Genomic DNA, 27,723 nt, shown 5'->3' on the forward strand with positions numbered 1-27,723 from the left:
ACATGACAGGTCGATAAGATTAAGTACCTCTTAAAAGTAGCAACCTAATGGTATAGATAGTCTAGTGAAAAAAAAAAAAAACAAAATAAGGGGTTTAGGAAAGCTTTGGGCATTTATTGAATGATAATCTTTTTAAGATGCAAAGGCAGGATAGAATTTAAATGGATAGGGACTACTAATGGAAGGTTTTGACATGTCAAAGGGAGAAGGGCTCATAGAGGACACTGCATGCCTAAAGATGTGGAGGAAGGGAATATCATTAAAGGTCATACGTGTCAGGATGAATAATTTATACAAAATCTTGAGGGATCAAAAATTGCATCTTAAAATCTAACAAATTAATAGAAAAGGATTGTGCATAGATTGATAGTGGGGGAAAAAACAGGATGCGCAGACGTCAGTTTAAGATTTGTTAGTATAATCCAGGTGAGAAGAAACATGGATTAAACATTTGAAAATTGTGGAAATTGGAAGGGTGGGAGCAACAAGCTAAATGCTGTGTGATTTTGTAACCAGTAGAATTTGGTAACATTTATATAGTGATGAAATACAAAATCATGGATGAATTAAAAATTCTGATTCCAAGTGCCTAGGAGAATGAGCAGGCCCTTACTATTAAAATAAATAAATAAATAAATAAATAAATAAATAAATAAATAAATACAGTGAATTTGGAAAAATAAGTACAAATTTTAAAAATGGCTTCTAGAAATAGGTCTAGGGAAGGGTGCAAGATGGCAAGCCTTATTTTTTGAATATTGCAATCTCTTACCTCCCGATATTTTACTTGTAATGGACATATTAAACATAAATCATGGTTCTCATTTGTGATGGTATCTCTACTTAGGTTTCTACAAATGAAACTAGGGTTTCAGAGATTTTTTCTCTCTAGACATATATTGCCATGTCCTTCTCCAAAAGATCTAGTAATTTCTAACAATGTATGTGACCACATGAGACAAGAGTTTCAACCATGCCATAAAGCAGGAACACTTGAAAAAAAGAACTGGTTAGTATTGAGGAAGTGGAGATAACATTAAATTACACAATGAATTGAAGGGTAGGCTGTAGGTTGAGAGGGAGTCTGAGTTTTAGAAAGGATAATATGGGGGACAAAGAGAAACCAGAACAGTCACTGACATGGAAAAGACAAAATAAGAGGGAATGAGAGGAAAAAATTGACAGTGAAGAAAATAACGATATAGGGTTTGTGGATTGTTTGGGGCTTTTTTTTTTCTTTGGTTTTGTCTTTTGAATTTTATTTTCTTCATTTGTTTCCCTTTTTTCTTCCCTCCTTTCTTTCCTCCCTGTCCTTTCTTCTTTCACCAGTGGAAGTCTGCCCTGGATTTTGATCCATGGAAATAAAACACTAAATCTAATGCATAAGAAAACACTAATACTTTTCTTATACATACAGAGGATTTTCCTTGTTCTCTAAAAACAGTTGCAAAGAGTGAATTTGTCCCCAAATTGGTTTGCATTCTTTGTATAAAGATACTGAATGTAAACAAAGCTTTGCTATTAGAATGATGTATGTGAAGCTCCCGATGCACTTTGGCAGAAAAATGTTATATAAATGGGAAGTGAAGCATATATTTTAAAAGAACACATGAGTTTATTCCTCAAGGGGAATTGTTAATTTATGTACCGTTCTTGTTCCAAAGGTATGTGCATGATTCATAAGTTAGTTTATAAGTAATTTTATATTATAGAAAGAAAGCTAAGAGGATACTTAACTGTTTCCAAGTATTTGAAATATTTATTGTATGATAATCAACTGTTCACCAGTTTATTGTAGAGAAAGAAATCAATTTAAATTCCACCTATAAAAGTTTATATAAGATACAAATCTTACCTAAGCATTATGATTTGTGGTGGACTCTTGGAACAGGAATAGTAAATATTTCGTTTGTTTTTCTAGTTCTTATGACCCTCTATTCTTCACATCTACACTCCTGAATTTTACCAAATGATTGAAAGAACATTGACCAGTCCCCTGCAGTCAGCCCTTCCTCATATTCCTCTTTTTTAATCCCACCAAATAACCAATTGGTTTTATTTATTTATTTATTTATTTATTTATTTATTTATTTATTTTATCTGCACCTTTATCACATCTGTCTATTCTGGTGTTTATATATCACACCCGTGACAATTATAGTTAACCACAAATTTACTTAAAAGGAATACCATCTATCTGTGTATACCTCTACAATACTTCAAAGAACAGCCATTTATAATATCCTATGTATAACTAACTACCAATGGGAATGAAGTTGACAATTTTCAGTTTTGCTTTTTAAGTTTTGAGTCAGCAATATCAATCTTACATGGGCAAATGATTTAGATTGAAAGACAAATGTGTTGAATACATAGATTATTTTGGAGATTATCATTGTCATGTCATACTTTCATGATTCCCATTGCCTTTTTTCTTCTTCTTTTTGATGTGGGGGAAAAATCCTAAGTGTTATTGTCTTCAAGAAGCAAGGTCATAATTTTTTATTGCAAGGTAATGATCTCTTTCATGCCCCCTTCGCTCTACCCTTGCAGCCATTAGTTCATTATGCAAATAGAAGCAGGCTGACGAGGCATATTGCAAGAGTTAATGACCAGCTAATTGTTACTGCCATCACCACTCCCTCCCATGAAAACACAGGTACTGAGAATTGATGACTAGCATTTCCATATGCTTAATGGGAAACAAACAGGAGGTTCAGTTGTGGCACTGACAAAACATGAGGGAAAAAATAATTTCCATCACATGCCCCTGATTTGAAAAGTGCTCCAGGCCATCTTTGTTCCACAGCTAGAAGCATAATAAATTAAGAAAAAGTAGTATATGGCTGAGATGGAATCCTGTGGGATATGTGAGTAAACTAACAGAGAATTTGAGGGGAAAAATGGAAGTAGCCTTGGGTAGATAATATAAGAGGCAAAGAAACAAGGTGCCACAATGTTGTACTAATTAGCTAATAATTTACAGCTGTGATATACATTGCTCTAGCTCTGTCTCGTGGATTTCATACTTCAAGAGTTTCTGCAACCATGTGAAGGCATGATAAAGCTGGACTTGAGTTATAAATGGAAAATTATATGTTATTAATTAGGGAGAAGTTGATAGAGTAACAACAGGACTGCTGGAAGAAACACCGGACAAAGAAGGAGAAAGAAATGGGACAAGAATTAATATTTCCTAAGAGCACGCACTAAGCATATGATATTCCTCTATAATCCTTATATTTTCTGTATAAAGTTAATCTATAATTTTTAATTATAGATAAGGAAGCTGATTGATATTCAGACATATTTAAATTTTTGCTGAATTTGTTGACTCTTTTGTTCATCCATTTGACAAATATTTTTATTTGGGCACAACTTCTGGATGGTAAGGAAAAAAATATCCCTAGGAAAGGGAAAATGTGGATGGCATATTTTTCAATATTTTCATATATTTCTATATCTATATATATCACACACTCCTACACTCAGCCCAAAAATTAAGTAATGCATTTTGTTTAACTCATTATATTATTAAATATAAGCCTGTCCTTAGTGAATTGACATGTTAAATTTTAAACGTTTGTCCAGTCCAGTGGAGATACACATAACTATGGCCAGTGGTATATATGGAAGGTTACCTTTTATTGCTGTTGGGCATTAATGAGGCCTGTATTTAACCACGTATTTTTATTCTAACATTTGTTATCAATTTGTCTATAAATACTCATGCCTTCAAATATCCTTGGAACCAGTTTTAACATCTTATTTGTTTCTTCATTAATTATTACATTAAGTAATATCTCTGAGCCATTTCATATTTGCAAGAGAGTTAAGATGAGTACAAAGCCAAATAATGAAAAAAAATGCCAAATAATGCTTAAGAAGATAAATAGCACAAACTCCTTGTCCTTGAGTATTTGACAGGAAAAACTAATACTTATGTGACTCCCTGCAAAAACCAATTTTATAGTTTCTAAGAGCAGAGTAGGAGCAGTGAACACAAAGTTGTTATAAGTTAAATTTGAGATGAAGCTTGAAAGATGAAAATGCAGAGTTTGTGGTTTGGAAAGGCATTCTAAATAGAGATAAAAAATACCCTAAGTGACAGAGGTAGGATGTAAGCCTATTATCTGCCTGACTCCCAAGCACATGTTTTTGTTTCTGGGTTTGTTTATTTTTGTTTTTTTTTCTGATTTTTTTTGGTTTGTTTTTTGTTTTTTGTTTTTGTTTTTTCCTTTCCCATCGTGCTGTGCTCATTCTTAGCCTTTTCAGAAGACTTGAACTTCTACTAACCATCTTTAGTTTCTCTGGCCGTGATATCCCTCATTTAAGCAACAGAGTTGTGAGATGAAGGAATATAACATATTTACAGTCACTAAGATTTCTTCTCATTATAATGTTCTAGAAATTACAAAGTCAAAATATTTGGCTTTTGTCTGTTACCTCCCGAACATTTAAAAAATAATGCAAAGAAACTACTGCTACAGTTTTTCTTGGATCCATGTATAGATATACAATAGAAAACTTATCTCCAGTGATGTGTAAGCTTGAACTGACTTCCCCAATTAAAAAAAGCCAATGAATATATGAAGTTCAACTTTAAATTATTATGCATTTTGAGTTTTGGTTCAAGTCTGAAACTAATGGAAGTAGATTTTTATGTTAATATAAAAGTTGTTGGTTTGCCTGGGTGGCTCAATTGGTTAAGCATTTGCCTTCTGTTCAGGTCATGATCCTCGAGCCCCAGGATCAAGCCTAGCATCAGACTCCCTGCTCAGGGAAGAGCCTGCCTCTCATCTCTCATCTCTCATTCTCCCTCTCCCTCTCCCTCTGCTGCTTCCCTGCTTGTTTTCGGTCTCTCTCTCTCTCTCTCTCTCTCCCAGATAAATAAATAAAATCTCCAAAAAAAAAAAAAAAAGTTGTAAAAGGGCTTATTTCCTTCTGCTTCTCCTCATGTACCTTCAAACCCAACCTCTTTTTATTGTTTATATTTAAATCTATATATTGGGAAATTTATTTTTGTGATGGGAGAAAAGCAAGAAGGTAGCAATAGCACATTTATTTTGCCCTATTTGTGAAATGCCACCAAATCACATGATCTTCTCTCCATTATCCAGTTCTGAGGTGTTTAGGAAGGGACAAAAAGGATGGTGGATCATATTACACTGAGAATATGTCAAATTTATCAGGTTTATACTCTTTACATATCACTTATCCGTCTTGATACATAGGAAAATTGAAATTTTTCATTCACATATATGGTTGTATGATGCACATCAAACTTCCTCAAGACCACCATGAGTTCCTTGGGGACAGGAAATGAATGATAAGCATATATTAGGTACACAAAGACTATTTGAATAAATTTTTAATGAAAAAATAATGAATTAAAGAAAATATCCATAGATGTGTGTGTGTGTGTGTGTGTGTGTGTGTGTGTGTGTGTGTGTGTGTTGGAAATTTAAAATCAAATAAAATACTTGTGATCAGTCTTGAATTTGTTGGGGAGGAAGACCTTCCTCTGCCCTATGGTCCTTCTGACTGGACTTAGAATCAAATTCACATAAGACAGATTAACAAGAGAAAATAAAATTTGACAGATGTACATAAAGGGAATCTGCACAGGCATGAAATTGCAAACACAAGGAAGCAACAGAAAATGTATGTGAGCTAAGGAAAGGGGTAGGGTCTCAGGATATAAACGGAAAACGCAGGCAGCCGGGGTGGCTCAGCGGTTTATAACGCCACCTTTGGCCCAAGGTGTGATCCTGGAGACCTGGAATCGAGCCCCACGTCGGGCTCCCTGCCTGGAGCCTGCTTCTCCCTCTGCCTGTGTCTCTGCCTCTGTGTGTGTGTGTGTGTGTGTGTGTGTGTGTGTCATGAATGAATAAATAAATAAAATATTTAAAAATAAATAAATAAGTACCACATTTAAAAAAAAAAGCTCATTAACAAGGATGAGAGGAGATGTTTGGGAAAACAAGGTTGCCTTGTTCTGCAGATAGGTTCCTTATGTAAAGGAGTCTCTGTTAATAGTTGTCTTGCTGGTGCAGGCTCTCCTTTCCTGTATAAATTTAGGCAAGGAGTCCTTTTCCTGTCTCCTGGGTTTTATTACTTTTAACTCAATCTTAGGTTAAAAAAGGCCTGTCTCAGGAGTAGCATGCCCTGGTCCTCTACAAAATATCTTTCCTATTTCTTGTGCCCTGAAATTAGCTGGCACATTTTAATATTTTAGTATTGTTTTATATATTAAGGGTTCTAGATACTTTTTGAAACCTACCCATTACTTTCTTTGCATTCTGCTTTGCAAAAACAAACAAACAAACAAACAAGAAAAAACCTTGGTTTAACATTTTTTTACATGAAATAGGTATTAAAATTAAAATTTTAAAAACTTCTGTTAAACTTTTAACATCAATCTAATTGTACTACTTATGGAATATATCTTCCTTAATCTTAACGAATCTTCTCTTTGTGCCTGGTACCAATTATCACATATCACATGCTTCTACTCACCTTCCCCTTCCCTAATTATACAAAACTTACAATATTTTAGCATTAACAGAACATTATTTATTTTTTACATTCTTTTCTTCACTTAATAATTCACTGATTCATTGTCTCATTGAATAAAACACACGGAAGTGTTGTGACATTGTGCCAAACATTGGCAAGGTTCTAAAGATAATTTAGATATATTCCTTGATTTATAGAACTTATAAATACATAGTTACAATAATATAAAATATATAATAAAGATTATATTTGATATTGAGATTACAGTTTTACATTTATTTGACTTATGGGATGTGATTAAATATACTTTTTTTCTTGTAGCACAATTTTTGACTGTGAACATTAATGCTATATGGACATTTTATATAGATGGTATATGAGTATAAATAAAATAATATTTCTAACTTTAAATAGCCTAGTGACTTTTTTGAGTACAATCAGAGCTCTCTACCAAATGAACTCAAAATCATGTAGTTCTTTCCAATCAAATACATGTATTCAATAAGATGGAAAGACTATAAGCTAGAGAGCTGACATCTTTGAACTCTTAGTGGTTTACTTTTCTGGTATAAGATTGCTTGGACAAATGAGTACCAACATTTTCCTTTATTGCTTATATTATCCCACAAGGACGTGGAATTCTATTTATGGCTAGTTCTTAAACTTTGCCTCTACAGGAAAAAAGTAGTTTCTATCATGATACAGTTTAATGAAAGGAAATATGATTATTTTGGAGTCTCTAAAGCAATCAATCCTACAAGTTAGTTTTTAAAATGTGTTTTGATTAGGGAAGATGTCCCTTGTATATGAATGGGGCAACAGAGCAATACATGCAGCATTAGATAATAACAGCCAGTATAATGTTCTATCTTAAATTAGACATAAATAATGAAAAAGTAATTGGCAGATTCTATCTAAAATCCGTTAAGTAATAAGGCCTTCTTTCCAACATAAAGATAATTTTCCTAGACTCTTGAACCATATTCTAAAGATGACATGCTGAATTTTCACTTGTTGAAGTAAAAAGAAATTTTAGTAAAATGTGCATTGGATGAAGAACAAAAAAAAAAGTCATTTATGTGCTGTGTGTACTTGAGCAAGTTTATTCAGCTCCCCATGCTATAGTTTCTTAGGAGTATGTGGGTGATGCCAATTGTATATCTAATGCTTAAGGCTGTTGTAAGGCTTACTGAAATAAGTATGTATAAAGTGCTTGGAGTCCTTTTGATGAAAAGTGCTACCTCAGTACTAAGTATTTTTGTTGTCTATGAAGTGAATGAAGTGAATGTCTATGAAGTGAAGATTAACTGCACTGATTTTGCATATACCAGAGTTCTAAACTTTGTAAGAAAGAGTGAGCTGGTAATCTTGGTTTACCCCTACCACTGGGCATGCTACAGAATTATTATTTTAACAAATTCAACTTTGTGGCTAAGAAATGTCTACAAAGGGGCACCTGGGTAGCTCAGTCAGTTAAGTGTCTGACTCTTGATTTTAGCTTAGGTCATGATTTCGTGATATTTGGATCAAGTCCCACTTAGGGCTCTGTGCTCCATGAGTCTGCTTCTTTTTTTTTTTTTTTAAGATTTTTATTTACTAAAAAAAAAAAAGATTTTTATTTACTTATTCATGGAGAGACACACACACACACACACAGAGGCAGAGAAATAGGCAGAGAGAGAAGCAGGCTCCATGCAGGGAGCCCAATGTGGGACTCGATCTCAGGATTCCAGGATCACGCCCTGAGCCAAAGGCAGATGCTCAACCCCTGAGCCACCCAGGAATCCCAGTGAGTCTGCTTCTGATTCTCTCTCACTGTCCCTCTGGCTCTCTATATGTCTCTCTTTCTCTCAAATAAATAAATTAAATAAAAAAGACAGGAATGTCTACTAAGGTGATTTGAGGGTAGTATAAAGATAATTAGGATTTAATAAATATTTTTATTTATCTCAGATGTAGTTCTAACTAAAACCATGGTGTTTATATCAGATTGATATGTATGTACATTATAGAGTAATAAAACTGATACATGAACTCTGACTATGATTCCCATTGGGAAGTAAATATGCTTTTCTGAGCATTGCTGAATGAAGTGGATGGGTTTGGGCTATAGAAGCTATTCTGCTCACTTGTGTGTGAAAGCAGGAGCAGCTCAATTGATATTAATGTAATTTAATAATAGTAATAGGTAAACTAACATTGTGGGAAGCAGTTTCAATTTTTTTGTGATATTATGAAGTGGTTCAGAGAGGAATTTGTTTTGTTTTGAAAGGAATGCAAGATATGTCAGGAAATAAGAGAATATACAAGATGAAGGTGGGTTGGAAGAGAATATGACTTTGACCCAGAATAACTGTAGTGTTGTTCCTACTTGTTTATCTATTTTGATGAGTAAAGAGGCCCTGATATGGGATGAGGTTTATTTTAAAAAGAAAAGAAAACCTTAAGTAGTGTTTTTCAACCTTGGTTGGATATTAGAATCTCTGGGACAGTTTTTTAAAAGGTTTATGCTCAAGCCTCAGCTCAAGATGAAATAAATCAGAATCTCTGGAGGTTGGGACCCAGGTATTCATATTCCTAAAATTCTCAGTCATTCCAAAATTCAGCCAAGGGGCACATGGTGGTCTAAATGCTCCTGGAAACCCATCACCATTTCCTATCTGTCCCTGTGCAAAACACACACACTTCCAACTTTTTTTTTTAATCAGTCTACACAAATATCCCATTTGAATGGAGATTTTATTTTCCATTTTAAAAGAAAGATTATAACTTTGTTTTGTTTTAATAGGTAATACAAGTAATCCAGAAACGTAGATGAGCCATAAGCAAAAGCATTATACATGCACCACATAGAAAAATCTACCATTGATACTTTATTCATATCCTTCAAAACACAAATTTAAACAAAATGAGATTATACTGTCAATATTTTTTAAAAAGATTTTATTTATTTATTTGAGAGAGAGAGGGAACAAGTCGGGGGAAAGACAGTGTGAGAGGGAGAAGTAGGCTCCCCACTGAGGTGGGAGCCTGAGGTGGGACTCCATCCCAGGCTCCTGGGATCATGACTGGAGTTGAAGGCAGACACTTAACCAACTGAGCCACCTAGGTGCCCCTACTATCTATATTTTTATGCTTTTTATATTTAATATATTGAATATCTTCAGGTCTGTCCACACATTTCTGTAACATTGTTTCCAATGGATGAGTGCACCCTAGTTGTTTTAATTAAGCAACACTGTTGGATATTGACTTCCTTTTCTCAGTATTCTTTTTTTTTTTTTTTGTTACAATTGACAATTTAGAGAACGGAGATATTGTAAAACATTTAAACTAATACTTCCATATATGCTCATCAAATCTGTGTACATTCTTACAGATATCCTGTAGCTCTGAAGCTTGAGTCTTAGAGTTAAATCTTTCCCATCTGTTTTTGCCTCTTCCTTTCCTCTCTCTCTTTCCACTTTCCATGCCATCTCTTTCATCTTTTTCTCTGTCTGGATTTTATCATTATCTCTTGCTCTCTCTCTCTCTCTCTCTCTCATAAATAACACTGTGGTATGAGGATTTTTGGTATACAGAAGATGAGGCAATGTTCAGGAGGTGGTAGTTGAACATGTGTGATTATGGATATTTTCCCAGGGGCTTAAAAGTTACAGTATTTTTATATTTTAAAAGATATTTATCTATTTATTTATTTATTTATTTATTTATTTATTTATTTATCTGACAGAGACAGAGAAAAAGATAGCACACAGGAGGGGGAGCAGCAGAGGGAGTAGGAGAAGCAGGCTCCCTGCTCAGCAGGGATAGATAGATGTGGGGCTTTATCTGAGGACCCTGAGATCATGACCTGAGTTGAAGGCAGATGCTTAACCAACTGAGCCACTTAGGTGCCCAAAAGTTATAGTATTCTTAATTAAAACGATAGAAGTCCTCTCTAGAGCAATATTAGACTTGACTATAACCCCCTTAATATGGTGTTTTAAGTTTTTTCTAATCTCTAGCTAATTTTAAAGTAAAACATTCAATTAGCAAAATTTTCAAAAGGAAATTTTTAAAAATCCATATATTTTTCTAAGCTGGTGAGATGGGGTGATGCTCCATCATAAATGTTTCTCTGCAGTATGGTACGTATATATAAAATCTGTTTCAACACATCCCCAAAACTTCTGTACTGATGTGTAACATAGCTACATTAAGTGAAGTTGGGGTTTAAATTCTATCTACTGAGTGACAATTGTGAGAACTCTAATAAAACATTAGCTCATATTCTTAAAATATTCAGATAGTTTTACTATTAGAAACAAATAACTGATGGGCACAGTTACAGTTTTGTATGTGTGTATCATCATCTCATTATTTGGAACTTGCCCTAGAACATTTTTAAAAGATAGTTTGAGTCTTATTTCATTTATATTACTATGTAAGTATCTGATGATATTGTGACAGTGTAGGCTTGATTTCAGTAGAAACGTAATATAGTATGAAGGTTTTCTTTTTAATTTTAAAGTAATATAGATTTCAAATAATTCAAGCAATACAGAGACATAAAAAGAATAAAATAGTGGGCAGCCCCAGTGGCCCAACGGTTTAGCCCTGCCTTCAGCCCAGGGTGTGATCGTGGAGACCCGGGATCGAGTCCCACATCGGCTCCCTGCATGGAGCCTGCTTCTCCCTCTGCCTGTGTCTCTGCCTCTCTCTCTCTCTCTCTCTCTGTGCCTCTCATGAATAAATAAATAAAATCTTTAAAAAAAGAATAAAATAGAATATACTTTCCTTCTTTATTCCAGACTTAAATTAATTAAAATAATTGCGGTTAACAGATTGGCACATGTGCTGCCTGTTTTTCCTCTGTGTTTCTAGTAATATAAATACATTTTTTGATCTTTTAAATTTTTGTACCCATAAATACAAATATACTAAGATTATTACTCTGCAGCTTGCTTTTATTTTTTAACTTATCACTTTATTACAGTTTTCCAGATCAGTACATATGAATCTAACTTATGAAAAGCATAATTAGTTTATATTCCATGAGAAATATATGCTATAATTTGCTCAGTCATTTGTTACTCAAAAACATTCAAATTATTACCAGTTTCTTTTCTACAACAAAACTCTATAGCAAACACACTTTACAAACACTGGTGGCCTTAGGGCATGTACATTTTCATTTTTATTAAATATAAATACAATATATAGCTATCTATAATATTTATAATTGACTAGTATATAAACAGAAAAGAGTAGCTTGCTTTTGGGGAATGTTATTTTGTCTGTTCTGAAATCATTCTTTTCTCTGTCCCACTCTTTCTCACTCTCAGTCACTTCCTTCCTTTCTTTCTTCTTTCCATTTTTCTTTGCATTTTTCCTACATTTTTCTTTCACAATTTCTTGTGTGTGTGTGTGTTTTTTTTTTTTTTTTTTTTTGTAGCTTCAAACCTGTATTACATGTACAAATAAAATTAGTTTTAAAAATTAGGAAAATCTCAGATCCTCCGTTGTTTTTAGATCAGAAAAAGAGAAAAACTTGAACACAATATATTGATTTACCATGAATTTTTAACAGTTAAATTGCTAAAAGACAAGATATGAGACTGCAAAGAGTGATGAAATTACCCTTGAAGGGGTAATTAAAAAATTAAAAACAAGACCCGCTGGTATCTTGACCAGCTACAGAAACATGGGCTCCTTGAAGGAGTGGAAAAAATGTGTTTGGAATCTGAACACCTGACTTCACAAGCTGGCTCCAGTTCATATTAGTTGTATAATAAAAAACTAATTTAATTTCTCTTATCTTCAATTTCCGCACTGTAAAAGAGAAGAAAATGGTTTTCATGGTAATACTGTCAGGTTAAAGTTAGATAATATATGTTGTAATGCATATAAAGTATATTTAAATATTAGCCTACATCTATTTATGGCAGTCACAAAACAAATGAGGATACTATCAGAAAACTTTATTATTGCATAAAAAGTAAATAAAGAAAAGCTTTAAAATTTACCCTGATTTTCAAAAAATGTATATGAAGTTAAAACACTGGACATCTCTTTATAAGGGTTTTATTGTTTTATCTGTGGTCATGTAAATATCATTTACATTATCATTTAAGCAGTACAGATGCAAATCATTATGACTGTTTTTGATGACATCTTTTTATTTCTTAATTTGGGCAAGATTCTTGGTCTCACATAAGCATAAACAGAATGGTTCCTCAAGTATAGGTACTAAAAGGAATTATATGACAAAAGAAATGCATAGTACATTATTCCTGACTGGCTTTTATAGTCTACATATTAAGGTTGTCTTCATTCGCTCATTCATTCACTGATAACTATTTACTGAGTTCTGTATGTAGTAAATCACATACTGGGTATACAATACTGAGCCAAGTGGATATGATGTCTGGCTATGGGCTGATAGTTTAGAAGAAATCAATATTATCAATTTGACATATAAATGTATATTTAACCAATAGTTTTCGTTGTTCAACAACAAGAAATGGAGCAACTTTGCCAATATTAAAATTCTGTTATAGTGAAAAGACTGGTACTACTAACAAAAAAAGTATTAGAACAAATGTGATCTCTACTGAAATCTTCAAAGTGCCAACAGGACATTCCATTCAGAACATATAGAAAACCACAAAGAAAAAGTTACAGACTGAATTGTATTGTTTGATTAAACCATTTGTTTGTATCTCCATTTTCTATGTGACAAACAGTAATACCTAGACATAATTCTATAAATGAAAACCATCTGTCTCAGAATCACCAAGAGGACTAAATCAAGAAGAAAGTCTTATAAAATCTAACAGTAGTGGCCCAATCACCAAGTTCATTTGATTATATATCAAATGTCATATTACATAATATGACATTAATAACACTAATCCTTAGCTGTGATTGGTTTTCCTCTCCTTGATGAAATCTCAGAATTTGAAAAAAATGTAAAAAAATAATCCAAAACCAACATTTTCCCCATAGTGGCATATTATGTGCTATTGCTGGGAGAAGGGATTTCATTGTTTTTGTGAACTTACTAAGCATAAGAAAATCTGTTTACTGTTTTCCTGCTCCACATTGTACTAAGTCACTCCATGACTCAATGAAGTGACTTTTACGTTGAAGTTTTGTATTACCAGTTTGTTCAGCAATCATTTGAGGAACCAAAAGAAATCAGGTCCACCAGAGACTATCTCAAAAAACACAGGATGGCAGTTGATATAAATTTAGAGATATATGTGGCCTATGATCCAGAACTATTTGTCTTCATGGAGCATAACCTTTCTGGTGAGAAAATCCATTCAGTTTATCAAATTATAGACCGGAATTTTGTTTTATGAAAAAAGAGATTTGGGGAGTTTAAGGAGTATTTCTATATTAGCTGGTGAGTTGAGCTTCTTTACCCAGGATATTTCTTCTGAAAGAAGTAGAACTCACTTTCTAACATCTATGAATACTACCATAAAACCCTTACTGAATATTCTAGTATTTCTCAGGTTCTAGAAATTCTTTTGTTATGTGGCCATGACAAAAATACTGAAACTGCCTTGTACCATGAACTTCTCATTTCAACTACACTACATCAAAGAAACTACTGGAAACAATGGTTATTGGTTTCTGGGAGATGCCAAATTTGGGCCAAAACCATTTTAATGACTAGTCTTTGCTCTTTGCTTCTGAGAAGCAAATGTATACTGGGAGTTCTTGATTCACAAAACTAACACTGAATACTATGAATGGCAAACTATAAATGTCACTTGAAAGAGTTTCAAGATACTGGATTCTACCCCCAGCTTTGTCACTAATGAACATACACTTAGCTTCCTGAATCCTAGTTTTTCTCACCTGTAAAATGCGATGATTGAGTGTATGAGTTCTAGTCAATTATGGGGCTGAGATTATTTAACATTCCTTATATTTTGGGATAGTTTCTTCCTGATAGGGAGACCACTTTATGCATTTAGCCTCATTATGAAATGTGATTGTTTTTAGAATTAAATGACTTTTTTTTTTTTTTACTAAAAACTGTATAGATTTAGGGATAACTCAAGATACTTCTTGTTTTATGGGTTACAAATTAGCCACAGTAATCAGAAATGGGCCAACATAAGTGACAAAGTGAAGAATTGTGAAATTTAATTAAAGATTTTACCTTAATAAATTTCAAAATATTAGTTACTATAAATAATAATGCTATTACTATTATCTTCTGTAATAGGAAAGACTTTAATAGCACTGATGAACTACATATAAAGTAGACATCACAAATATTTGAGAGAACAAAAGTTCATAATAGTAAATTTTAAAATGTTTGAGAACTCATTGTACAATTTAAACTGTTACTGTGTCTTTCCCTATGCTAGCAAAATCCCACCTGTTCACAATTTTACATATTCACAATGGAAGCTCTGCACACAGGCAGGTGGAAATTAGAGGTCATGGCTCAAACTGAAGTGATAGGTCTCTGCTAATTTAGAGACAACTTTGGGCATGTAATATAAATATTACATAAAAAACAAATTGTGCTTGCCCTGACAAGTTGCATTTATAAACCCTGGAGAGATGGGATCCTCTGTGCTGACTCGGCTTTTGTGAAGCTTTGTAATTTAACATTAACCCATTCAGTGGTGAATGTTGGCCCATCCCTAGCCTAAATATTTAGCAGAGAAGGATTCAACGATTTGGATTATTTCATTGGTGAATACTTTGTTGTTTTGTTTTATTTTAACTTGATAGTATATTTGTAAGTATTTGGGATCCATTACTACCTGTTCAAGGATTTTCTTTTCTCCTCCATCAGTTTTATGGTCAAAGGGATAATTGGGTATTTCATTTTTAACAGAAACATTGATTGTATTGCTTTCCAAAGCTGTTGAATTTTAGCCTTTGGCTGTGTGACTTTAACCAGAGGTGTTTGTGATTTCGAGCACCATAGCATGTTTATTTTTGCAATTCACTGTAACAGCCATCCATTGGAAATAATGATAGTGAAATTTATAATTTTTATAAATAAAAAAATGGTTCGTAACCCTATGGTTTGAAAGGGAAAAAATAGTGAATTCCCTTTTAAAATAGAATATCATTGTTTGAAATAATACTTGCTAAAATACTATTTATTTTTAATGACAGACTTTTTTAAAGATTTTATTTATTTATTCATGAGAGACACACAGAGAGAGGCAGAGACATAGGCAGAGGGAGAAGCAGGTTCCCTATGGGAAGCCTGATGCAGGACTTGATCCCAGGACCCCAGGATCACAACCTGAGCCAAAGGCAGACACTTAACCACTGAGCCACCCAGCTGCTCTTGACAGACTTCTTAAACATTCTCAACTGTAGTCCTCAAAGTGTTATCCACAGATTGCCTGCATAATAAATTGCAGAATGTCTTAAAAGGTAGATATTTTTCAACCAACTAAACTCTGATTTGGAATTTCTGTGTCTTTCTTTTTCCAGCTTTATTGAGGTATAATAAACATTGTATAAGTTTAAAGTATACAATATGATGATATGAAATATGTATATATTGCAGAATGATTACCATAATAGCTTAACACATCTGTCACCTCACATAGTTTCATTTTGTTGATGTCGTTATGATGAAAACTTTTAAGATCTACTCTCTTAACAACTTTGAAGTATACAATACAGTGTTGTTAAATATGGTCACCATGCTGTACACTAGATACCCAGAGTTTATTCATTTTGTAATTGGAATCATGTACCCTTTGATTGCTTTCACCCATTCCTTACTACCTTTATGCCCCTGGCAACTAACAATCTATTCTGTTTCTATGAGTTTGATTTTTTGTTTTTAGATTTAACACATAAGTGGAACACCTAGTATTTGTCTTTCTCTGTCCGACTTATTTCGCTTAGCATAATGCCCTCAACTTTCATCCATGTTTTTGCAAATGGCAGTATTTCCTTCTTTTTTATTACTTAATAATATTCCTCTCTGTGTGTGTTTATGTGTGAGTACACTTCCTTTATCATTCATGTGTTGATGGACACTTAGGTTGCTTCCATATATTAGCTATTTTGGATAATGCTGCAATAGAAATGAGAGCACAAGTATTTTTGAGGAGAGTGATTTCATTTAAAGGCAGATTCGATGACATAATCCAGAATTACCAAATAAGAACCTTTGTGAGTGAAATCCAAGGCTCTGCATTTTTCATAAACTTTTCAACTAATTCTTATGAACATTAAAATTTGAGGACCATTTTTTGATTTAAAATGTCTGTTTTTCATATAAAGAAATTATGATCCTGAGAATATATATAAACCCCCATTCCACAGCTTGTTAACATCAGAACTTGAGTCAGAATTTAGATTTCTTTGTTCCCAAGATAATTTCTATAGAGAATATGAAATTTATGTCTAATTTTTATCCTGCATACTTGGTGAAAAAATGAATTTTATAATAATATTTTATATACTTTGTATAAAAATAGAATTTTCACTATTTTTCCCCTTAGATTTGTGTCTCACCTCTTTTTTTTTTTTTTTTTACAAACTTTCAGCAAAATCAGTCTGATCTCTTTTTTTTGGAAAGAGGGGAAGAGAGAGAGAAAGGTTGGGGAGAAGGTACAGAAGGAAAGAGAAAGAGAGAGTCTTGAGCAGGCTCCACACCCAGCGTGGAACCTGATGCAGGGTCTAATTTCACAACCCTGAGCTGAAATCAAGAATCAAACGCTTAACTGACTGAGCCTCTCAGGTGGCCCTCTTTTTTTTTTTTTTAAGATAAAGTTCTTTTGTATGGGTTCTGATTGTGTGTGCCAGTCTCAAGATTACTTGTTTTGTTCTTACTTATGTCTTCTCCTTTTGTACTGATCATTATATACCAGGTTATGCCATAGTAACAAATGAACATGCCAAGGTCACAATGACATATCACAACAACAGTTTAATTTTTCACGCATGTTCCATGCCCAGATTGGTTTAGCAGCCCTGCTTTATTCTGGAGCTGTTAGTCCTATTCAGTAATTATTTCTAGTCTTCCCTCTTAAGAACATGGTAAGATTATATTTACAGACTTTTTGTGGTTGTATTAGAAAATTGGCTAGCTCTTTATGATAATTTGTAAACAGAAGTTGTGGGCATTACAGTGGAACATTTAATTGCTAAATTAAACCTCCAGACTTCTCGGATATTGCAAGTAGCAGTGCAGACAATAATGATTGGTTCCTTAGCTTGGCTCTCTGAGGCACTGTGATGAACAAAGATTAGGTAGGGATCCATGAAAGATATATTGCATGAGGAAAATAAACTTTTGTTGTTTTAGGCTCAGAGATTGTAGGTGTTGTCTATTACCTTTGCATAACAGGGACTGAAGGATCCCCATTAACCTATTGGCCAGAGCTAGTCAAAAAACTAGCTACACTACATACAATAAGTCTATAAGTTATTAATTTTTTGAGAGGAGGAAAAAGAACTAGATATTAGTAGGGACTAGTAATGTGGTAGACATCATTGTGTAAACCTGATATTTTTATTCTTTGGGGATTTTTCCATGATGTAAAACTTAACATAAGAGAACAACTTTCCACACATGACATAAAGTCAAGGAATCAAATTGAAATAGATAAATATGCCTATGATAAAATGAAAACTACTAAAAGAAAAAAATCACAAATACATTATTTTAAAAGGCTGGTAAATAAATTTGCAGAGATTATGACAGGAGTTAATGTCCTTACTTTATGAGAACTCTTAAAAATCAATTTTAAAAAGTATAAATGATCAGAAAGGGAGACAGAACATGGAAGACTCCTAACTCTGGGAAACGAACTAGGGGTGGTGGAAGGGGAGAGGGGGTGGGGGTGACTGGGTGATGGGCACTGACGGGGGCACTTGATGGGATGAGCACTGGGTGTTATTCTGTATGTTGGCAAATTGAACACCAATAAAAATAAATTTATTATTAAAAAAATAATAAAAATAAAAATAAAAAGTATAAATGCCATGATATAAACTCTGGAAAAAGATAGTCAACTCACATCTTGAGCACACAGCACTGATGTTTACTCACATCCTCCTCAAGGAAATTTTAAAAATCAAGTGTATATCCTACCTACCAAATTGCCAAAAATGTTTTAAAAGATGATAAAATGCTAACAAGGCGTTAGTGGAATAGGAAGACTTGAATGGAGCTGATTTAACTCAAACATCTACAAATATTTTGGAGATTAATTTAAAAACATTTATGAAAATTAAAAATAGAAAATATATCCTGGGGAAACATTCAGAAAGTATACAAAGATACTATTTGAAGATATTCACTATAGCATCATTTTTAAAACTAAAAACAGATATATTGCTTATAAATAGTGAATATAAATAGGAAATAGTTTTAATAAATTATAGTGTACACTTACAGCCAAATCTGCTACAGGAAGAAAACACAGTAAATACAAGATCTCTCAGTAGGAGGATGTTGGATATACACAAGAAATAAATGCTGTTAAGGCTGTGAAAGAGTTAGCTAGAGGGAAGATGATAGAAAGTAAGATAATGTAGACCAAATCATAGATGGCTTGTAGGCCACAGTAAGAAGTAAGATTTTCACTCTGACTGAGATTCAAAGCCTGTTTGATGAAGTGAGCAAAGGAGTGACATGACCCACATAAACGATTAAAAGGGTCACTTTGCTCATTGCATAGTGAATTGACTAAAACGGTAAGATTGGAGGCAAGATTAGTTAGGTGGTGTTTTCATAAAGTAAAATAAGGGATGTGGATGACTTTGGACAGGGTGATAATGGTGAAAGATCTGGAAAGACTTAAAGACAGGATACTTTAGATGGATACTGTGAGTGGGAGAAAGAAAGGAGTCGACAGCTGAGTCTAAGTCTCTAACCTGACAAAGTGAAAGGGTGAATGGAAAAGACTGAGGAAAGAATAAGATTATGAGAAAATCTGAAATTTAATTTGGGATATGTTAACACTTGCCTATTCTGCATCAAAAGGATATGTCAATTAGGTATTTGGATATACAAGTGTGACTAAAAATATATATTCTGGAGTCATCAGTGCATAGATGACATTGAAGTCTTTTTAAAGTAATAACTCTTTCATCCATTTTTAGTTTATCATTGTGTATGGTGTAAGAAAATATGATGCAGGAATCCATCAAAATCCTGGGGAATTCAGGCAGCAACCTCTGTAACCTCAGACACAGTAACTTCTTGCTAGAGGGGTCTCCAAAGGCAAGGAAAACAAAGGTAAAAGTGAACTATTGGGATTTCATCAAGATAAAAAGCTTCTGCATAGCAAAGGAAACTGTCAACAAAACTAAAAGGCAACCTATGGAATGAGAGAAAATATTTACAAATGACCTATCAGATAAAAAGCTAGTATCCAAGATCTACAAAGAACTTATCAAATCAACACCCCCCAAACAAACAATCAGTCAAGAAATGGACAGAAGACATGAACAGACATTTCTCCAAAGAAGACATACATATGGCCAACAGACACATGAAAAAGTGCTCCACATCACTCAGCATCAAGGAAATACAAATCAAAACCATAATAAGATACCACCTCACAGCGGTAAGAATGGCAAAAATTAACAAGATAGGAAACAACAAATGTTGGCAAGAATGCAGAGAAAGGGGAACCCCTCTTCACACTGTTGGTGGGAATGCAAGCTGGTGCAGCCACTCTGGAAAGCAGTATGGATGTTCTTCAAAAAGCTGAAAATAGAGCTACCCTACAACCCAGCAATTGCACTACTGGATACTTACCCCAAAGATACAAATGCAGTGATTCAAAGGGGCACCTGTACCTCATTGTTCAAGGCAGCAATGTCGACAATAGGCAAACTATGGAAAGAGCTGAGATATTCATTGACCAATGAATGGATAAAGGTGTGATACACACACACACACACACACACACACACACTGGAATACTACTCAGCCATCAGAAAATGAAATCTTGCCATTTGCAATGATGTGGATGGAACTAGAAGGTATTATGCTAAGTGAAATAAGTCAAAGAAAGAAAGACAATTATCATATAATCTCATTCATATGTGGAATTTAAGAAACAAAACAGAATCATAGGCGAAGGGAAGAAAAAACGAGACAAAATCAGAGAGGGAGATAAACTATAAAAGACTTTTAATCATAGAAAACAGAGAATTGCTGGAGAGGAGAGGGGTAGGAGGATGGGATAACTAGATGATGAACATTAAGGAGAGCACGTGATGTAATGAGTACTGGGTGTTTTATAAGACTGATGAATCACTGACTTCTATCTCTGAAACTAATAATACATTATGTATTAATTAATTGAATTTAAATAAAAATAATTAAATGAGAAAAAAGCATATTTGATGAATGTAAAATTTTGACAACAGATATGAATATACCTCTAGAATTTGAAAATAAATGAAAAGGAAAATTAAAAAGAAAGAAAACAGTATGGTACCTACACCTAAAACTAATATAGCATTGTATGTCAACTATTTTTCAATAATAGACCAACAGAATAAAATGTCCAGAATTAAACATAAATGCATATAGGAATTTCATATATGACAACAGTGGCACATCAAATCACTGAGATAAAAATACACTTGTTAATAACAGGTACCGAAACAGCTGCAAAGCCTTTTGGAAAAAGATAAACTTAGATCCACATCTCACATGCAAGAATAATCACCAAAAAAATTAGAAGTCTAATGAATGAAAACAAACAAGTACTTGAAAACATGAGTAAATTTATCTTTAACCTTGGTATAGGGGGAGACTTTCTGCTACTCAAAATCACAGGCAATAAAAGGAAAGATTTAATAAAATTTGACTACATACATTTTTTATTTTTGCAGGAAAAAATCCACTAAAAACAAAGTAAAATAACAACTGACAAACTGGGATAAAATATTTGCAACATATACCATAGACAAAGGACTAGTGGCAAATACAATTGACCCTTGAACAACATAGGTTTTAACTGTGCAAGTCCACTTACACATGGATTTTTTATAGTATAGTACTGTACATGTATTTTCAGTCTTTTTTCATGCATCATCTGTCATGATTTTCTTTTTTTTTCTAAATATTTTATTTATTATTCATGGGAGACACAGAGAGAGAGAGAGAGAGGCAGAGACATAGGCAGAGGGAGAAGCAGGCTCCATACAGGGAGCCCATGTGGGACCCAGTCCAGGCATTCCGGGAACACGCCCTGAGCTGAAGGCAGATGCTCAACTACTGAGCCACCCAGGTGTTCCTGTCATGATTTTCTTAATAGTGTTTTCTTTTCTCTAGCTTGTTTTATTGTAAGAATGCAGTATATAATACATATAACATACAAAATATGCATTAATTGACTATGTTATCAGTAAGGCTTCTGGATAATTGTAGGCTACTAGTTAAGTTTTTGGAGAATCAAAAATACATACAGATTTTTTGCTACCTGGGGGTTTAGCCCCCCAAACACCTGCATTATAATATTTATCATATTAAATATTAACTTTATGTATATATAATGTTATATTAAAAATTAATGGACAAAATACAAAATAAAAATGGGAAAATATATGAATGACAATTCATAAGAAAAGATAAAAATTGGCTCTCAGTATATAAAAAATCTTATCAAAAAATATAAAATTCACTCATGATAAAATGACTATAAATTAAAGCCACACTGAAATACCAATTCTTATCTGCCAGAAAGGCAAATTATACACAACAACATATTCTCTTATTGAAACTGTGAATAAAATTTGTATGACCCTTCTGGAGGGAAGCTTGACAATACTCAACAAAATTACATATTCATTTACCTAGCAATACTCCTTCCAGGACTCTATACTGCAGGTACCACCTCCACAAAACCAAAGTACATGTACATAAGGTAATAACTTAAATTGTTTTTTTTATAATTGAACACATTAGAAACAACCTAAATACCCACACACAAGGGAGTGGTTAAATAAACTATGGTGCATATACACAATAGAGTACTATACAGCTGTAAAAAATATAATAAGGAAGATGGCTTTGAACCAATATTGAAAGACTTTCAGGAAATATTGTTAGGTGAAGAAAGTAAAGCCTCCAAAGAATCTATAACATACTATTCTTTAGGTAAGAAAAAAAAAGAGGATGCTAAAAAATACGCAAGTATCTCCTTCTTTGTGTAGAGAGACTGCTTATGTACAGAATAGGTATGAAAGGAGGAGAAAGGTGGCCAACAAAGAAGGAATAAGGAAGCAAGGATGATGCAAGTAAAGAAGCAAGGATAATGAGACAGTCACACTCCTTTGAGCATATCCTTTTTTTTATTTTTTAAAGATTTTATTTATTTATTCATGAGAGACACAGAGAGAGAGACAGAGAGAGAGAGGCAGAGACACAGGCAGAGGGAGAAGCAGGCTCCATGCAGGAAGCCTGACGTGGGACTCTGTCCCAGGCCTCCAGGATCATGCGCTAGGCCAAAGGCAGGCACTAAAGCACTGAGCCACCCAGGGATCCCCCTGAGCATATCCTTTTGCATAACTCTTAAAAGTATAGTGCTGTTTCATCTACCTTTTGCATACATCCCTAATAAATAATTAAAACCAACCAGAAGGTGAGGGGATAAGGAATCCTAATGGAAAACAAACAAAACATGTGAACTGTATTATACTGAATATGACCACATGCTGTAAGGCTAAGGGTCAAAAGAACTTAACACAAGTGTTGCAGTCTGGTTAGTAAAAGTGTTTGGCACAGGGATATGGATTAGCAATTCTGAAACTACTCTATATGAATACTAGATATCAACAAATATGTAAATAAATTGTTGAGGAAATGAGCTGTATTTCTCATTTATAAATGACAAGGAAAGTACAGAATATGTCCTTTGTTGCTGTGTTGGAATCAAAGATATCAGTATAAACTCATGGTTTTATATGTAAGTACAGAGATAGAGATTCAGAAACAGAGATACATATGTATGCATGGGCTACATAATCATGAAGACATCCAACACCCATACCTATTTTCTAAATGCCATGCTTTAGTAAAAGAAACTCTAGCTCCTGAAAGAAGAGGTGAATTCCAATGCTGCAGTAGGGAATATTCAGAATGAGCCTAGAATATGCTATGGTGCCAAAAAAGTCAATAAATAATAATAATAATAAAAAGATGGCAGCTTGTTGAATTAATGTCAGCAGTCAAGCTGAAGCAGGTCTTAAGGGCCAGACCTGGAGTAATTGGAGCAACAAAATAAATGATGATAATAGTGAATATTAATACACAGAACAAAGTAAGCACCAATGGATCCATACTAAAATAAAGAGAATAAATAATTCTTCCTCACAATAGAATTCTAATTAATAAATGTAGAAATAAAAAAGAATTAGAAATGAATCATTAGCAAAACACAGCAATAACGAATATTATAGACAAGATCAATTAAAGGATGATAAAATTGGTAAATAATATCTGGGGAAAAATGTTATTTTCTCAGGGTATCTGTCCCAAGATTCTTAGCAACTACAAAGGAAAATATAATAATTTATAGTGGAGACAACCTGCAGATCTCATCATAACCAAGTACTCAAGGAGAATGTAACAAATAAAAGACACATCAACATCACGAACCTTTGATATGCTGCACTGAAAAGGACACAAAATCATTTTTCTTCTATTCTTGCAAAAACAACACATAACCTCCTTTCAGTCATGAGAAAACATCAGGCCAACCCAGACTGAAAGACATTCTATAAACAATTCTAAAAATACATAAAAATTGATCTGTAATCTTCAAAAGTGTCAATGTCACGGAAGGTAAAGGAAAGGCAGCCCCGGTGGCGCAGCGGTTTAGCGCTGCCTGCAGCCCAGGGCGTGATCCTGGAGACCCTGGATCGAGTCCCACGTCAGGCTCCCTGCATGGAGCCTGCTTCTCCCTCTGCCTGTGTTTCTGCCTCTCTCTCCCTCTCTGTGTGTGTCTCTATGAATAAATTAAAAAAAAAAAGGAAGGCAAGGGAAAACAGGAATTGTCATATACCAAAAAAGACCAAATATGTGTGACAACTAAATACCAAGTAGGATGTCAGGTATAATTCTGGAATAGAAAAAATATATTAATAGAAAACTGCATGGCAATTTGAAAAATATATGTGCTTTAGTTAATATTGTACCAATGTTAATTTCCTATTCTTGATAATCATATGGTTATGTGAGTTGATATTAAGGAAAGGATTATGAGGGATATAAGGAAACTGTATTACTCTGTTTTTTTTTTTTCAGTCAGTCTAACACCAGTTAAAATAAAAAAAATATATATAAAATACTCTTAGGCTCTAAATAGCCACATTGCCTAGCAGCTACCATGTTGAACAGTACAGTAAAATAATAAAGGACAACATTTATCTTTTTTACCAGACAGTATAATAAGTACTTTATATGTACTATCAGTTTTAATCCACATAATAAGCTTTGAGGTAGGTACTAGTAGTGGATCAGATTTCCTACATAGAAACTAAGACACTGAAATTTTAATTAACTGGTCCAATATAACATGGACAAGAAAGTGATTAATTAACTAATTAATTAATAGAAAGTGATTAATGTTTGGGGCACCTCCATGGCTCAGTGGTTGAATGTCTGTCTTTGGTTCAGGTCATGATCCCAGGGTCCTTGGGATCAAGTCCCACATCAGGCTCCCCACAGGGAGCCTGCTTCTCCCTTTGCCTATGTCTCTGCCTCCCTCTCTGTGTCTCTCTTGAATAAATAATTTTTTTTAAAAAAAGAAAGTGACTAATGTTCAAAACAGAGAACATAAGTAATCTGACCAAGTCATACCATATAACAAATGATAAAGTTTGTACTCAGTTCAGCCTGACATAAAAATATTTGTTTTATTCTACTTTACCCAGCTATCAATCCAAGAAAAGTAATAAGAGATGAGGAAATGGAGTATTCATTAAAATTCCTGCCGATCTCTTCACTAATTTCTGCTCCACCGTTAATAATAAATAACACCATCCATATATAACATGCTATTAATATGATAGGTTTGACTTTTCATTAATCAGCAAAGTTCTTAAACTGCCCTATCACTTTAATAGAGAAGCCAAATGGAATTTAAACGCATTACTGCAATCTTAGTGTGTCACATAAAATGGACATTTTTTTTATAAAATGGACATTTTTTGAGTCCATTCTAATAACTTAATTATGAGGTAGTTCAGTGTATATATTACTCTGCATATATACAGCTCCAAGGTAGCCCATTCTTAATGATAAAGGTCTCTTACCATTTCTCTATTTCTTCCCAAGCTGTCAGGGAATTCGGAAAATTATTTTACCCTCTATATAAGATCATTTCAAGACAACTTTGTTTAAAAAGGGTCGAAGCTCAAGGTGCCTAATAAAGAACTGCCATTAAATAACTAACTGGCAGGGGAAGGAGACAGGCATTGAGGTCTAGTGAAGTCAACACTTGACCAAAAGATGAAATTCTTGGTTTCTGATTTCTGCTGCCTTCTCACAATATCATATTCGGTGTTTGCCATTGACCTCTAGATTTCAGGGTCTTTCAAAATAAAGGGAGTGAACATGAGCTATTAAAATTCCTAATAATTTTAGTATCTAGAGCATTGTTTTGCTCTCAACACATACCAATAAGATTTATTAAGAATTTTTGAAAAAAAATACAAGAAGCACAAAGAAATAAATCAAGGATTGTATCACTGTTATCATTTTTATTTCCTTCAACTCTTTTTTATTTCTTCTCTTGCTCCACCTATTTACCTATCTACTTGTTTATATATCTAATCTTAAGCAAATTATATAATTTCTTTTTTAAATTAGGATCTTAAATTTTAACAGTCTCCATTCTCACCTAAATATATTGTGAACACTTATCCATGTGATTCTATATTTTTCTCTGAACATTTTTCTATATGATTTCATATTATTCTATTATAGCAAACTTTATCAATGGCTACCTGATATTTTATTGATTAGAGATCCCATGGCTATTTAATCATGCCTGTTTTTTAAAGTTAGGTATATCAGATTTTGACTATTGCTTTACTGAAGGTGAAATTTTAGAAGTCAAATTCAGTCATTAATATTTTACAATCAGGGGTTCAACTCTTTAAATTTGGTAGTTTGAGATCAGATCTTGAATGTGAAAGTTGAAGGCTACGGTATCATAATTTTTAGAAACCTACGTTCACTAAAAGGATAACACACCTGACATAGTATATGTAAAACCAAATTGAAGCTAAATCTATCTCAAATGATGGTTTCAATAGCAGAGAAAAACAATGTGAGAGAATTTGCAACACAGAAGTCATACGCTTCGTGAACTGAATGTTGGTGTCATATTAAGGGTAACAGCTATCTTATTTTGTATTTCATGAGATTTGTATTATACACTATAAATGCCATTGATTTCTCTTTTTAATAGTCATATTAAAGAAATATTAGCTCCCAAGCTTAAAAGCACCTCGTAAGCCACTGTTGAGATCCATATTGTTCAATTCAGTTGAAAAGATACATGCTAAATACCTTGACTTTTAATTCTATCAGTGATGTGTTATCTAACACTGGTCATTTTAAACAATAGAAGAGTGTGATCATAGCATAGCTGAAAATAAGTTATTTAAGACCATTTAAATCTCTCTAGAATTTTTAGGCCTAAAATATGTGTGTCAAAGTAGGCAGTCCAATGAATTTATCTCAGTTTTATTTTAGAGCAATGGAAATTGCAAGAGTGAAGTAAATGAGAACCACTGTTAACATGAAATTTAGCCAAAGGGCGCTATTCTTATAAAAAATGAAATGATGGCAGAATGGCCCTTAATTCATTTTCTATATGCAACACCTATCAAATGCATCATTACAGTTTCCATTAAAGCAGAATCTTACAAGCCCTCCTGTTTGCTGTCTCTGAACCAAAGGCATTTCTAATTAGTGTCACTGAATTTAGAAACTTGTACAAATGACTGGTGTCTTGTTTTAATTCCTCAACTACCAGTTATAAGTACATTTAATTCAGAGTAAAAATTTTATGGCTATTAAAATTATATATACAAAAGTGGCTCCAGGATGCTATGCCTGCCATATCATTGTAAAATTTTCCAGTTGCTTGTGAGTTTTGTTATGCAATTATATCCTAGTAAATTACTACAATGAAAATAAGAAACAGTTGTATTTTCCAACAGAACACAAATAAGAAG

The sequence above is a fragment of the Vulpes vulpes genome, chromosome 9, assembly GCF_048418805.1.
Source record: "Vulpes vulpes isolate BD-2025 chromosome 9, VulVul3, whole genome shotgun sequence".
Lineage (NCBI taxonomy): Eukaryota > Metazoa > Chordata > Mammalia > Carnivora > Canidae > Vulpes > Vulpes vulpes.